This window comes from Haliaeetus leucocephalus, unplaced genomic scaffold, assembly GCF_000737465.1.
Source record: "Haliaeetus leucocephalus isolate CR32 unplaced genomic scaffold, Haliaeetus_leucocephalus-4.0 Scaffold1, whole genome shotgun sequence".
Classification (NCBI taxonomy): Eukaryota; Metazoa; Chordata; class Aves; order Accipitriformes; family Accipitridae; genus Haliaeetus; species Haliaeetus leucocephalus.
The window spans coordinates 7,205,053-7,218,053 of NW_010972437.1; the positions used below are offsets into that span (position 1 = coordinate 7,205,053).

Genomic DNA, 13,001 nt, shown 5'->3' on the forward strand with positions numbered 1-13,001 from the left:
TTTAAGATATGTCACACAGAAAATCTGATTTGAGATTATACACTGAATATTAAAAAGTTGAGCATGTTGCTTGTAAAAGAAGCTAAATTTAGTAGAATACAATACTTTGAACCTTCAGCAGGGGCAAAGAAATCTCTCATTCTTCTCTGGATCCTTAACACAAGATACAACTAAAAAAAGGTAAGAAAATTTCATGGAAGGTGAAACAAAAGGAAAATATTAACCTTTGTTCATCATAAGAAAATAAGCAAAGGCAAAATCCCCTTCTCTTTATAGTACTTTTAAGTGCAGCCTTTCAGAGGACAAGCTGATTACTGGCACTGTATTCCCCACTTGTTCATTTCATGAAAAATTTCTTTTTTTATGTATGTATAAATGGTTAAATAATTTATCCCTCTGCATTAATTATCCATCTGTTGATCAAGTGAGCCAAGTCATAAGAGCCCATCTTGCATAGTACCTACAATTTATAAACCTTACTTAAATGAGGGGGTCTTAACATGCTACAAATGTCTACAACAGGCTCATTACAGTGAAAATTTTTGTTTTCAAGGATGTCTGCATTTGGTATATATTATTACAGACTTACGTACATAAATGAGAAAAACAAAAATTAGACTTTTATCCCTCCCTCTTGCTCCAGTCATCAAAACTGGACTCACCCTACTGTATTCGTATTATATATAAAATTATTGACTAAAATAAATGTAAAGACTGCATATGTATTTAAAAAATTTAAAATCTAAGTTTTAAGCAGATCACAACATGGTAATGAATTACAATAGTTCTATTAACTCATCCCATCAAGTGGTTATAGAAGTGTCCTCAGTTTGGGGATAGTTTAAATTAACTATTATCACCACCAGACAACTATAACAGAGATTCAGAGTCTACAGATAACTGTTTACCTTCTATTATCCAAACTGATTGATTTATACAGATATACATATAGTCATGTACATTTCTTCTTTCTTTTAAGACAGGACTGCTCTTACAACAATGCATTGAGAACCTGGCAAAAAAGGCTGCAAAAAGAACATCCTCACTAGTTTAGGCCAACTACACACTACTCATCCAGAGTGTGCTCCTTGGAGCTTCTGCATGCTCAATCATTCTGCCCCTTCTGAGACAGAGTCACTCCATGGACATCATTTCCCTAAGGACATGAACACGAATAGGCCTAAATCTTTGAAGATAATTTCTGAGATCACCAACAGCTAGATAAAGTGAGAAAACTGAGAAGTATATCAGAAAACACTGCACACTGATTTATCATAAATAACAAATAAATGTAATGTCACAGTTTTATGCTTCTCTGCAACTCTATTCACTCCCAGTTCTCGAGTTATTAGCCATAGTGGGAAAACCCAATTAATTTCACTAGCATCATTTCAGCACTCACATATATACTCCACCACATAAAAATCTGCAGTCCTCTTTCTTACAAGTGAAATTTGTCTAGATCTTACTTAACTGACATGAGCAAGTTGACACATTAATTCCCTCTCCTTGGAAGGCCAAATCAATACCAACTTGTGCAGTAAGCATTTCAAAGGATACAGAATATATGGTATTCAGGATACAGAAAATATTATATTAAATAGAAGCAATATCCCCAATAATCCAGTGAAATGGATTATAGTGAACAATACAAAATACTTCATATAATGGGCATAAAACTCCATCATGGACAAATTCAGAATAAATGCAAGGCAAAAACATATGAAAGAAAAAGATAAAACTGCTTATATTCTCATTATTTATTTAAAATGGCTAGCCTTTCTTAGAATACCATTAAATCCTGAGCCTTAACTCATAGCAATAATTCCACGGATTATGTTAAATAGCATTACTTACCAAACTACATTTAGTATCCCTGTACTTTACCCAAGAAAAGTGGAAAACCAGTGTACATAGTTCGTACTCTTCCCAACATGATTTGCATATTCTGATAATTTATTATTTCTCTGTCAAAAATAGCAGCTCCTTTTTCAAGGTTCTGCTCATATGGGCATTTTTCAATCTCTCTGACATCTGTCATCCACCTCAGCCTCCTATTTTGCTGTTAGCAGCGTGGGGGATAAGAGGTTGGCTTTTGTTTTTATTATTTCTCCTTCTAGACATATTTATAAATAGTGAAAATTACTGCAAACTTTCCATAATGGCATGGTATCTTCAGTATTCTACTATATAAGAGGTTTTTTCCTTCTTTTGGCTAAATACTTTGTGATTGTCATCCCACCCCCCACACCCTCCAGACAGATAAATATATGTTAACTGATTGAAGACAGCCATTTAATTTGGGATATTTAACATATTTACATTCCCCACAACTTGCAGCAGACCTGTGTTTTTTACCCAATAAAAAAGTAGGTAGACAACAAACTTTTGCACTCTGCAGCAAACATTCTGCCTCACATAATAAAGCTATAAACAAGCTCCACTTCTCATGCCAACCTACAAACTTGCCACCTAGTTAAAAAAATCAGAGTGAATTACAAACTTGCAATACCCAACACCTCTCAAACTTACAGTTTAAAAGGACATATTTCAAAACCATTTTGAGAATTTGCACTGTATATTCAGTAAACGCACAGTATTTAATGATTATTATTAAAACAAATCAAAACAAATGAGTATGCTTTGAATTCATACTAGACTACTCACTAATAGATAGCTTTGTATATTTTGTTTGTTAAACAGACTGAAATTTTCTCTTGGAAAAGAGATCAGACTCAAAAATACTATTTCAGCTATGTTTATATATCCCTGTCTGCTAAGAACAGCAGTACCGAGAACAGACTTTGATTGTTCTACGAGACAGACTATACAGAAAGACAAGCACTAATTCTGCTTTCAAAAGTCATGTATTACCTAAAGGTTATCTGTCATGACCCTTTCACGTTTAACAAGTGTCAGCCCCTACTGCTCACAGTTTTCACTGCTGGGGGATCAGAAACACCTGACATTTTCACTACTAACCTTCAGACCCAAAGAGCAGCACTGCTGCTGTGCAAAAGCTTGAAATAACCAAGTTTGATGCCTGATACCTTGAAGAACTTCTCTCTTACCTTAGAAGAGTCAATCTGACAGCTCACTGCCCTCAGCAGGGATGGTCTCCCTCCTCCCTCGCTTCACACTCCCACCATCACTGAGCAAAGCAACAATGCTTTTCTTGTCCCAGTTAGTTTTCTGTTGGTTTACCTAACTGAATGGGGCTCACAAATGATCAGATAAGGACCAGACCCAGGACAAGGATATAGTTAGACCTAGAAGCAGGAAGATGTTAAATCAGCTTTAGATCAGCTCAGCAATCTTGCCCCTAAACAGCAGCAAAGCCTAATATTTGCAGATTTTGACAGGCACTGCTTTAATTTCTAGCTACCTTACATTCCAAAGGTTTCTATGTGGGTAACAGGAAGAATTTGTGCACTTAGCAATTTTAAATGCAAGTTTTCAAATCTACAAAACCGAGCCTTTTTCAGGATGGTCCAGCAGGCAGCCCATTCAATCTCAACACTTCAACACTGGACAAGCCTGTTAGGGCAGGCCTTCATGAATCTCAATCTGAATGTCTCTTAGTATTCGGCACTCAGCACAAAATTTAGAGCCCCTGCCAGAGCTGCCCAGCTGGTAGCGCACAGGACAAAAAGAAAACTGCTGACAAGAAGGTTTTGCAAACCATCTTCTCATAAGCCAGTCAGAAGCAAAAGTTCCTAATTTTTATTCTACATAGCTATAATAGAAAGATTTCCTTCAACTCCAAAACCCAAATTCAAACCACTTTCTTCTGCTTCCTTGAACCCAGTGAACCTATTTATATTAACACTAAAAAACAAAACCTCACAGAAATTCTTGCAAGGTTTATCCTAATCCTTTACCAAAGAGATTCACTAAGAAGTATAACAAAAATTAATATCTGCTTTCTAACAATGTTAATCAACCTCCCAATAATTTGCCCACAAAACATTTTCCATAGAACATCAAAAATCAAATCAGCAGCTTGTTTTATCATTTATTTCCAACAGAATTCATATGACAGACAGTCATACAAACATAAAAGAAAAACAGTTCACAATATAGGAAACAGTTCTTCTGAAGCTCCTCTATTTGTTTGTGTAAATATCAATTTGAAAACTGAACAGAATTTTAAAAATTTTGATAATAATGGCATGCAGGTTGAAATAAGCATCTTCAAACAAAAGCACCTCAGGCTTCCCTAAAATCTGTTAATAATATCAGCTGAAATAGCAATTTAATAGCCATGATCTGATCTTCTAAAAGTACAGTTTTAAAAACCTGATATGATCAATAGTATAAATCAACTCTGACAAAACAGCAGCCAGCTCAAAACTAGATAAAAGACCCCAAAGTTATTCCCAAGAATTTTGACAGAGTTCATATATATTAAAGCAGTAAATTCACAACAAAGTTACAAAATACCCTAGTAAAAACATTCACATTTACCAAGAAAAGTTTTTAGCTTTAAGAAAAAATACTAAAGTTATGAGTTCAGCACAAAACTAGCTTTGGCTAGTATAACCAACACATACAGGCTACCAAAACCCCAAACCAAGTAATATTTGTTCCTCACGCTGCAATTCACTGAGCATAAAACAACTTCACTATGGTAACACTAAACCAATAATAATAAAACAAGCATTTATATTTCAAACTGAAAGACCATTAAGAATAGATATTACAATGACATCTACTGGGAAATAAGCTACAGGAAAAGTGAATAGCATGTATAGAGTCCATAGTTCAGAGCATGTCACTATAAATTTGACAGAGCAACTTGTTCATTGCACCTGGGAACCAGAAAATTAAGATTTCTCACTGAAATAGGCACAACTCATTTGCAAGAACATATTAGTTCATCCACTTCAAGAAAAAATTGCCAGCCTAACCTGTGAGAACCCTGAAAAGAAATGCACCTAAATTCAGTGTGCCGTGATTACATGCTTCATCTACTGACACACAGTTTTGCTTCATAAAGTATGAGTTGCCCAATGACTAAAGTTCCAGGTACAGGTATCCAAAAAAATTTACAAAACTTGGACTGCTAAGCAAGACATTCATTTCAGGTGCACGATTAAGTGTGAAAACATAGTACTTAAAAACAAAATCCAAGAAAAAACAGGCCAGCAGACTCTAGACATAGAATCTACTGAAAATTTGCTGCAAAACATGGTACTTAAATCAATGTTTTCTTCAATAAAATATTCTGCTGAACATACCACAGTAAGATTTCACTTGCTTAAAGCACTGACTGGAGAAGCTCTTCGTCTTACATGGTGCACCACAGTGGTGCACCATTTCCCTCCTTAAAACCTACAGCACTAAGCCACAAAGATTAACAACTGCAAATGCAAGTAAAACATGAGCAACAGACAATAAATTTTAGAGAGCTTATTAACTGTACAATGCAGAAGCTTGCTACTCTGAATTACAATTCTTGATCAATATTATTCAATAACCACAATCTGAAAATAAACTACAGAAGGGAACAACTAGAATGCCACTTGTAACTAACATTTAGGTTTACAACACTTTATATTAGAAACTTGCATATTTACAAATTTTATTTTCACACCTCTACATACAGTATTACCACCAGCAACTCCCATTACCACTAGTAAAATGGCTCATGCTATTCCCACATCCACTCAATAGAGAATCAATCCTACTCTTCCTGAACTTCAGGTTGAACTTGTGACACTACTGAATGCATTAAATTAGCTTTCCTAGCAAAACGCAGCACAGTTAATGCAAAGGAAAAGTAGATTGGTTGAGTGACAAATACTTCATGAACTTTGCCAGCTACATTGACTCACTTAAAAGGAAACAGTCAAGATGGTCCTATAGCTAGATTATCCTCACTAAACTTACTAACCTAACAACCTCACTGTAAACCTTGAGTATAGAGACGTGCAATAACAATCTGTGCAACCATTTAATATAGTTACAACTCTGACAGGCACATACTGTGACTGAACTACTCACCGTGGAATTTTATTTCAGCAAATTATAATCAAAGACACATAAACAACATACTTAAAGTACTTTTTTCTAATTTTGTCATAAATATTGAAAACATTTGGTGTCCCTTCAGAAGATTTTTCTTTTTATATATCCTGATAATGCAAGGGAGGCTATCTAACTCTCCTTCAAGCAGCAGTATCTGCCAACCTTCCTTTAAATTACCAGGTCCTTAAAGCTTAGGTACTTCGAGATAAAGTAAGTAAAAGGGAGGGAGGAAAAGAAAAAAGTAAAGAACCCCAAAAGACCATTAGTTTTATTACTGGTTCTTTTCTAGTAGCACCAGAGTCTACCATTCAGTTACTTCTACCTTCTGCCTTAAGGGAACCTAGAGAAAAGAGGACTGTGAAACCAACTGCGGGCTGAATGTGAGAGAGCATGAGAGGGCAGACACTGAATAAAGTAGTAAGACTTTCACTTAGTCAGCCAGCTACTTCAAATTTGCAGAAAGCATCACTTCTTGAAATCAAAAGAACAGTGGCCACATACAGTCTTATTAATCGCTAAGCTTAGTTTCCCTTTAATTGTTGGGATTTAGCGATAATAACAAACACGAGTAAATGTTAACACGAAAGGAGTGTACTGAAGTAATATCCCCTCAGGCAACTGGGTTTACTGGCAAGGTTTTGGTAGTGGGGTGGCTGCGGGGGTGGCCTCAGTGAGAAGAGATCAGGAGCTGCCCGCAGCTGGCTCAGACAGAGCCAGTTCTAAGCTGGCTCCAAAACAGACCCACCGCTGGTCAAAGCTGAGCCAGTCAGCGATGCTGGTGGGGCCTCTGTGATAACATATTTAAGAAAGGGTAAAAAACACTGCGAAGCAGCTGTGAGAGAGAGGAGTGAGAAAAATGTGAGAAACAACCCTGCAGACACCAAGGTCAGGGAAGGAGGAGGGGGAGGAGGTGTTTCCAAGCACTGGAGCAGAGATTCCCCTGCAGCCAACAGAGAAGACCACAGTGACACAGGTTGTCCTGCAGCCGATGGAGGACCATGGTGGAGCAGATATCCACACTGCAGCTCACAGAGGACCCCATGCTGCAGCAGGTGGATATGCTCTGAAAGAAGCTGCAGCCCGTGGAGAGCCCACATCAGAGCAGGCACCTGCCAGGAGATGCAGCCCATGGAAGGGAGCCCATGCCAGAGCAGGCTCCTGGCAGGAGCTGCGGCCTATGGAGAGGAGTCCATGTCCATGCAGGAGCAGGTTTTCCAGCAGGAACTGTGGCCTGTGGAAGACCCACACTGGAGCATTCTGTTCCTGCAGGACTGTATCCCGTTGGGAAGGACCCATGCTGGAGCAGTTCTTGAAGAACTGCAGCCCATGGGAAGAACCCGTGTTGGAGCACTTTGTGAAGGACTGTGTCCTGTTGGAGGGACCCCATGCTGGGGCAAGGGAAGAGTGTGAGGAGGAAGGAGTGGCAGAGACAATGTGGATGAACTGACCGCAACCCCCATTCCCCATCCCCCTGCACCACTCGGGAGGAGCAGGTAGAAGAGCTGGGAATAAAGGAGTGAAGTTGAGCCTGGGAAGAAGCAAGGGGTGGGGGGAAGGTGGTTTTGTTTCTCACTATCCTACTCTATTGGCAATAAATTAAATTAATATTCCCCAAATTGAGTCTGTTTTGCCCATGATGGTAACTGGCAAGTGATCCCCCTGTCCTTACTTCAATCCATGAGGGTTTTTTTCTTACTTTCTCCTGTTGTTCTGCTGGAGAGTGAGAGAGAAGCTTGGTGGGCACCTGGCAGACAGTCAAGGTTAACCCACCACAGCGTACTACTTCAATTTTAAAATCACACAGTTTTTATGAAGTCCTACCATAGCCTGGTGGGCCAGATAATACCTATGTATTCATTCATTGCACTTAGGAGTAAGACACCATAGCATATTGTCCATGTATCCAATATCACTGTTTTACTAGTTTCCTAGTATTTTTAAAGAGTTTCAACTTGTCAGCATCTTCCTGAAGTTCTGACTAATATTCACTGGAGCTAATCAATATCCACTTTCATGCCTGCAGAACAAGTATTCCACCAACAATAAGCTTAATCAGCTCTACACTGAAGCTGGATTATAAAAGAAGCAAGTTTAAGGAATAGAAAGGGTGAAAACAACTTTTCCCTGATACTCACATTTCTGACGGTTAAATAAATTTTACAAACCTAACTCAGTTGCCTTTGTTAAGGTGATACACATCTTCAGTAAAGAGAATAGAGATCTTTCTTGAACTTGTTTTTAAACCATAATACCTGCAATTCCCTATATACTTACACAAGCTATATATATACTGATACCAGTCATTACAAGCAACTCCGCAAAAATTTCACATTACATTACTAAAGATGTAACCATTAAGTTACTATTTGTAAAGGACCACCATTTCTGTAGTTTAAAAGTAGTACGCTAAGAGATGCCTTATTCTCTTGTTCAGCCTACTGGAAGATACTTCCAAATCTACAACTACTTGGCTTTGCTTAGAAGGTCTAAGTAAAATTATCAGATATGTGGAAAACAACTATGAAACTCATCCACCTATGGACTGTAGTAAAATTACTGAAAAACAAGTAGTTTTCAGTCTTTATGTCTATTTAAATAAAGCTATCTGCAGGAGCTGAAAGCAGGTACTTCTAATAACCAGAAGGATGAAATATTAAGAACAGGAATAAAAACCCCCTTCCCATCCTTCCCCTCACAAACACCAGAAGGCTGTTTCTGTATATAAAATACAATACAGTCACAGCAACCTAAAGACTATGGAGAGAGGAAAATGAGAAGCTTACTCTTCAGTCCCTAGAGCTGACAAGTAAAGCATAATAATCTTGAAAAATTAAGAAATACAGAGCCTTTTAGAAGAATCTGGACAACACAGCGCACAAAAATCCTACGCTCCTTCTGAAAGCTGAGCAGGGCACAGAGGCTTGGCTTTTCACTCAATTCTGCATGCTAACTTTGGTGGTGGGACTTCCCCCCACCCCAAATCTGTTCCTGCTAGATACCTACTGGCTGAAATGCCTCCATCTGGCAATTCTTTCTGAGTCTTTCAACAAAGAGTTAACAGACACAAGCATCCAGTTACTCTAGAAAGCTCCATGCGCTGCACAAAATGAAAAGCTGATATTTTAAAAGAGCAATGATCATGAGAAACAACAAAAAAAAGATTATTCCAGAATAGACTTAATACAGGCAAGCTCAAAGAAACCAGACAGGTCAAGAGAGTGTTGGAATTTATGTTAGTATACCAGTAACAAGATGTGCAAATCGCATAATTGCTTTGTCTTGTTACTTACTTACACCATCATAAGTAGAAATTTTCCTTAGGATACTCCTGGACAAAAATAATGCAGGAATATGAAAATTTTGTAAACAAGGCACACTGTCCAGTATAACTATTCTCTGCTTTTTATGAAGGACCCAGAAGACTGGGTCAATCAGACTTCAAATACGGTTTTTTAATAACATCAAGTACATCAGATAATCACATCTTACAGAATTACTCTGTTGCACAGTTTAGACTGAGACTGAATGTAGTGACAGAGGACACGACACTAGTACATAAAGCATTAAACAGACAGTATAAAATTTAACCTGTGATTGACATTGTGTCAGATACCACAAAAACATCCTCCTAAATAAAAATGCATATCTTCCCCTTCTCTTTAAGAAAAACAAGTATGATGTAGAAATAACTGTATAATTTCTCCAAGTTATTAGAAGAGTAAGACCTTTTTGGCAAGAAAAGTTATTTGATTTCTGTAGTAAGACAAGCAGATTAAACTGAGCAATTTATGCATTTATGCTTAAAACTTAATTATTATTATTATTTAAAGTAGAATCATAATGACTGAATATTTATTAAACTAATTGCTGCAGTATGCAAGTTGACATTATACTTGAAGTTTTTCTTCTATCAATTTATTTTCCTATTTAACAGAGTAGTGTCTCTTGAAAAATACATTGCCTTACTAGGCAATTGACTGGCTGGAGGGCTAGGAGACTGACTTACCCTGGGAGAAAATTTAAAAAAGAACAACCATTGAAGAAAAATGAATGAAAAAAAAACTTTTTCTGCCCCAACAGTAGCCTCTCACCTTTCATTGCTACAGGTCCACTTATTACATATTTGCTGTATTTCCTATCATTTTCCATAAAATTTTAAGCTAATATGCTCTCATATACTACTGTATCACAGACTCAAGTGAAGGATAACAATTTACATAACATTCCCTGTTGCTAAAGTAATTGAACTCACCAAGTACCAATCATAATTTGGATAAACACTGCCAAAATTTTAAAGAACGGATTTTTCATTTCATAAGCAGAAGTCAAATGAGTTGTGATCGCCACCACTCTAGTACTATGAACTAGCAATTTCCACATGTAAGAGATTATGTGCTTGATTATTCTGAAGCTGCTATGATGTTGCTAACAGGGAGAAAGAGGAAAAAACACATTCACCTTAGCACTGAACTTCAAATTGTCTATTAAACTGACCTATGCCTCCACTGACTTTTGCAACAATTCTTGTACTTGACAATAAAACCTCAAAGCATCAACTGGCACAAAAAGAAAAGGGAGTGGCTTGTCTACTGACAAATACAGGCCAATGTCATGCCTTCAATGCCCCCATCACCACACTCCCTATCATCCTGCAGATCAAGTTCAGATCCCAGTCATGGTCTGAGCCTCCTCTAAGAGGCTGCAAGAATATCCACAACAAAACCTTCTGTCAACAAACACTAAAGGATCACAGTAGAATTAGTTCATCTTCACTGCATGACTTTCTGGACGATTACTTTTCCACTTGCTTCCAAGCAATCACAAGCCCATCTTCATCACAAAATCCAGGTCTAGTATTTTGAACATAATTTGGACTTAATTGGACATAATAGCTTTGGAATAATAATTATTATTAGAAGGAAAATCACCAATATCCAACTAACCAATAGTTATATTCATCTACCTATTCCCACTCTTGCAGAGAAGAAAAAATCAGTTTTGTATACAGATCCTGTGCAGGAGTTTATGTAGCTCTGGCACCATGAAGGTGGAGTGGGTTCACTGATAGATTTGTTACTAGGACACTTGCATCACTAAATCCTCACACTGGACCTCTTTTCTACAGTAATCCCACTCTACAGTCTCTCAACCAGTTCCAAAGGCCGGATCCTATCACCTGACTGACGTCATCCATTCCCCACTTGTTTAAAATTTAAACATGTTCATGCTGTGACCCATACTGCACCTCACAGTCAACACTCACAACACAATTTCATTCTTTCATTCTCACCTCCCCCTTAAAGCTCTCTGTTGTCACGATGCTTGGATAAACTGCCAACAGTTGGGGTATTGCTGTGTGGTGGCCAGAATCCATCAGGCTGACCAAGAGTGCTTCATTCTTTTCCTTCACTCACCATCTGTCTGCATCCATCTCCCATTATCTTACGCTGTCCTTACGGACTGTATGCTGTCTGGGGCAATAACCATCTTTTATCATTCTCTGTTTGTACAAAATGGCACAGAGTCCTCCTCCATAGTTTTTATTAAAACAATAAAAGTGGAGGTGTTCAATACAGATTTTATAAACTTGGGTTTATACAAAGAACACAAAAAAAGGTCAGAGAAACAACAAAAAAAACCAAACTACATCCACTTCTTCCTATCCAGTTCTGCCTTCCAAGACTCTTCTCCCCTATTCCAGAAAAATCAGTTTCCAAAAAAGCATAAATTTAAACACATGTATGTCAGGTTATGACCATAAGAAAATATTTCAATATATTTCTCCTAAAGAACATAAGTCACACTAATTCAACATAAGAAAAGTTATTACATAATAAAATACACCTATATAATTTCACTGTAATTGATGTGTTTTGTAAATGACCCAAAATATGCAAAGTCTTCTTTCTAAAGGACAGCTGGTGATTCTACAATTCAAAAGAAACAGTCAGAGCGTTTTTGCAGGGACATTTTAAGTATTCTCTGTCACCGGTTAAATATTCTCTCCCATTTTCACTGACAAAATAATCTCACCACAGATCTCATCTCTAGGTGCCCTCTGGAAACACACAAGCACTCTCCACTTAGGGGACTGAAAGCAAAAATAAAACTGGGATCCTTTGTACTTCTCTCAGCATTGACACCACAAACCCGCGTCCCCCCTCCCTTCTTTCCTACACACTCAGACCCTTCTTAGGGGGTCTTTTGTTTGTTTGTTTTGGGAGAAACTCTTTCATTTGGCCCTACAATCACTATCAAAGTAAACTGACAATATTTTGCTTCTCTTCCTAGTAAAAAGAGAAAGAAAGGAAAAATCCAAAGTCCTAACACCAGCCTGGCTTCAGAGTGCTCACCGCAAAAATCACCTGCTGCGGTAGCAACTTGCGTTTGATCTCCTTCTCCCTAATTCTGTATCACCCCTACTACACCACGCTTTCATCCTGCGCCTACCACTTGGTAGCTGCCCTTCCTATCGAATACCGCAGCCCTGCTTGGGAAGGGAACTATAAACCGACAGGCATATCCCAATTAAAACATATGTCATTGTGCTCTAAATTAACAAGCAGAAGTACTACATGTACAGGAGTCGCGTATCTCCTCGGTTTATCACACCATCTCAGCGCTGTCAGCAAAGGAGAGTGGAAGGTGGGAAGGGAACGAAAAGGAGCGACAGAGACGCAATCCGAAATAAATATGCAACACGCTCACAAAGTGGAAGGAATTTAATTTAGAAATCAAGTACATATTTAAACGCCTCGTCACGCCGGGGTCGTTCATCTCCCCAGGCTGCAGCAGCCGGTGCCACCCGCCTGTCACCCTCCCACCGCCAAGGGGACGGGGGTGGCACGACCCCGCGCCCCCCCCCCCCCCGGCGCGCCGAGCCCGACCGCCGACCCCGGGACCGGGCAGCGGAGGCAGCCCCACAGCAAACGGCGGGGGAGGACACGACCCTGCGCAGTCGGGGCCGGCCC

At 38.6% G+C, this 13,001-nt stretch overlaps 1 protein-coding gene across 3 annotated transcripts in view; it reads right to left on the minus strand.

The window, feature by feature from the left end:
* Positions 1-13,001, minus strand: part of ABI2 (abl-interactor 2) — a 70,564-nt gene that overhangs the window by 57,303 nt on the left and 260 nt on the right. The gene's annotated exons all lie outside the window — the stretch shown is intronic.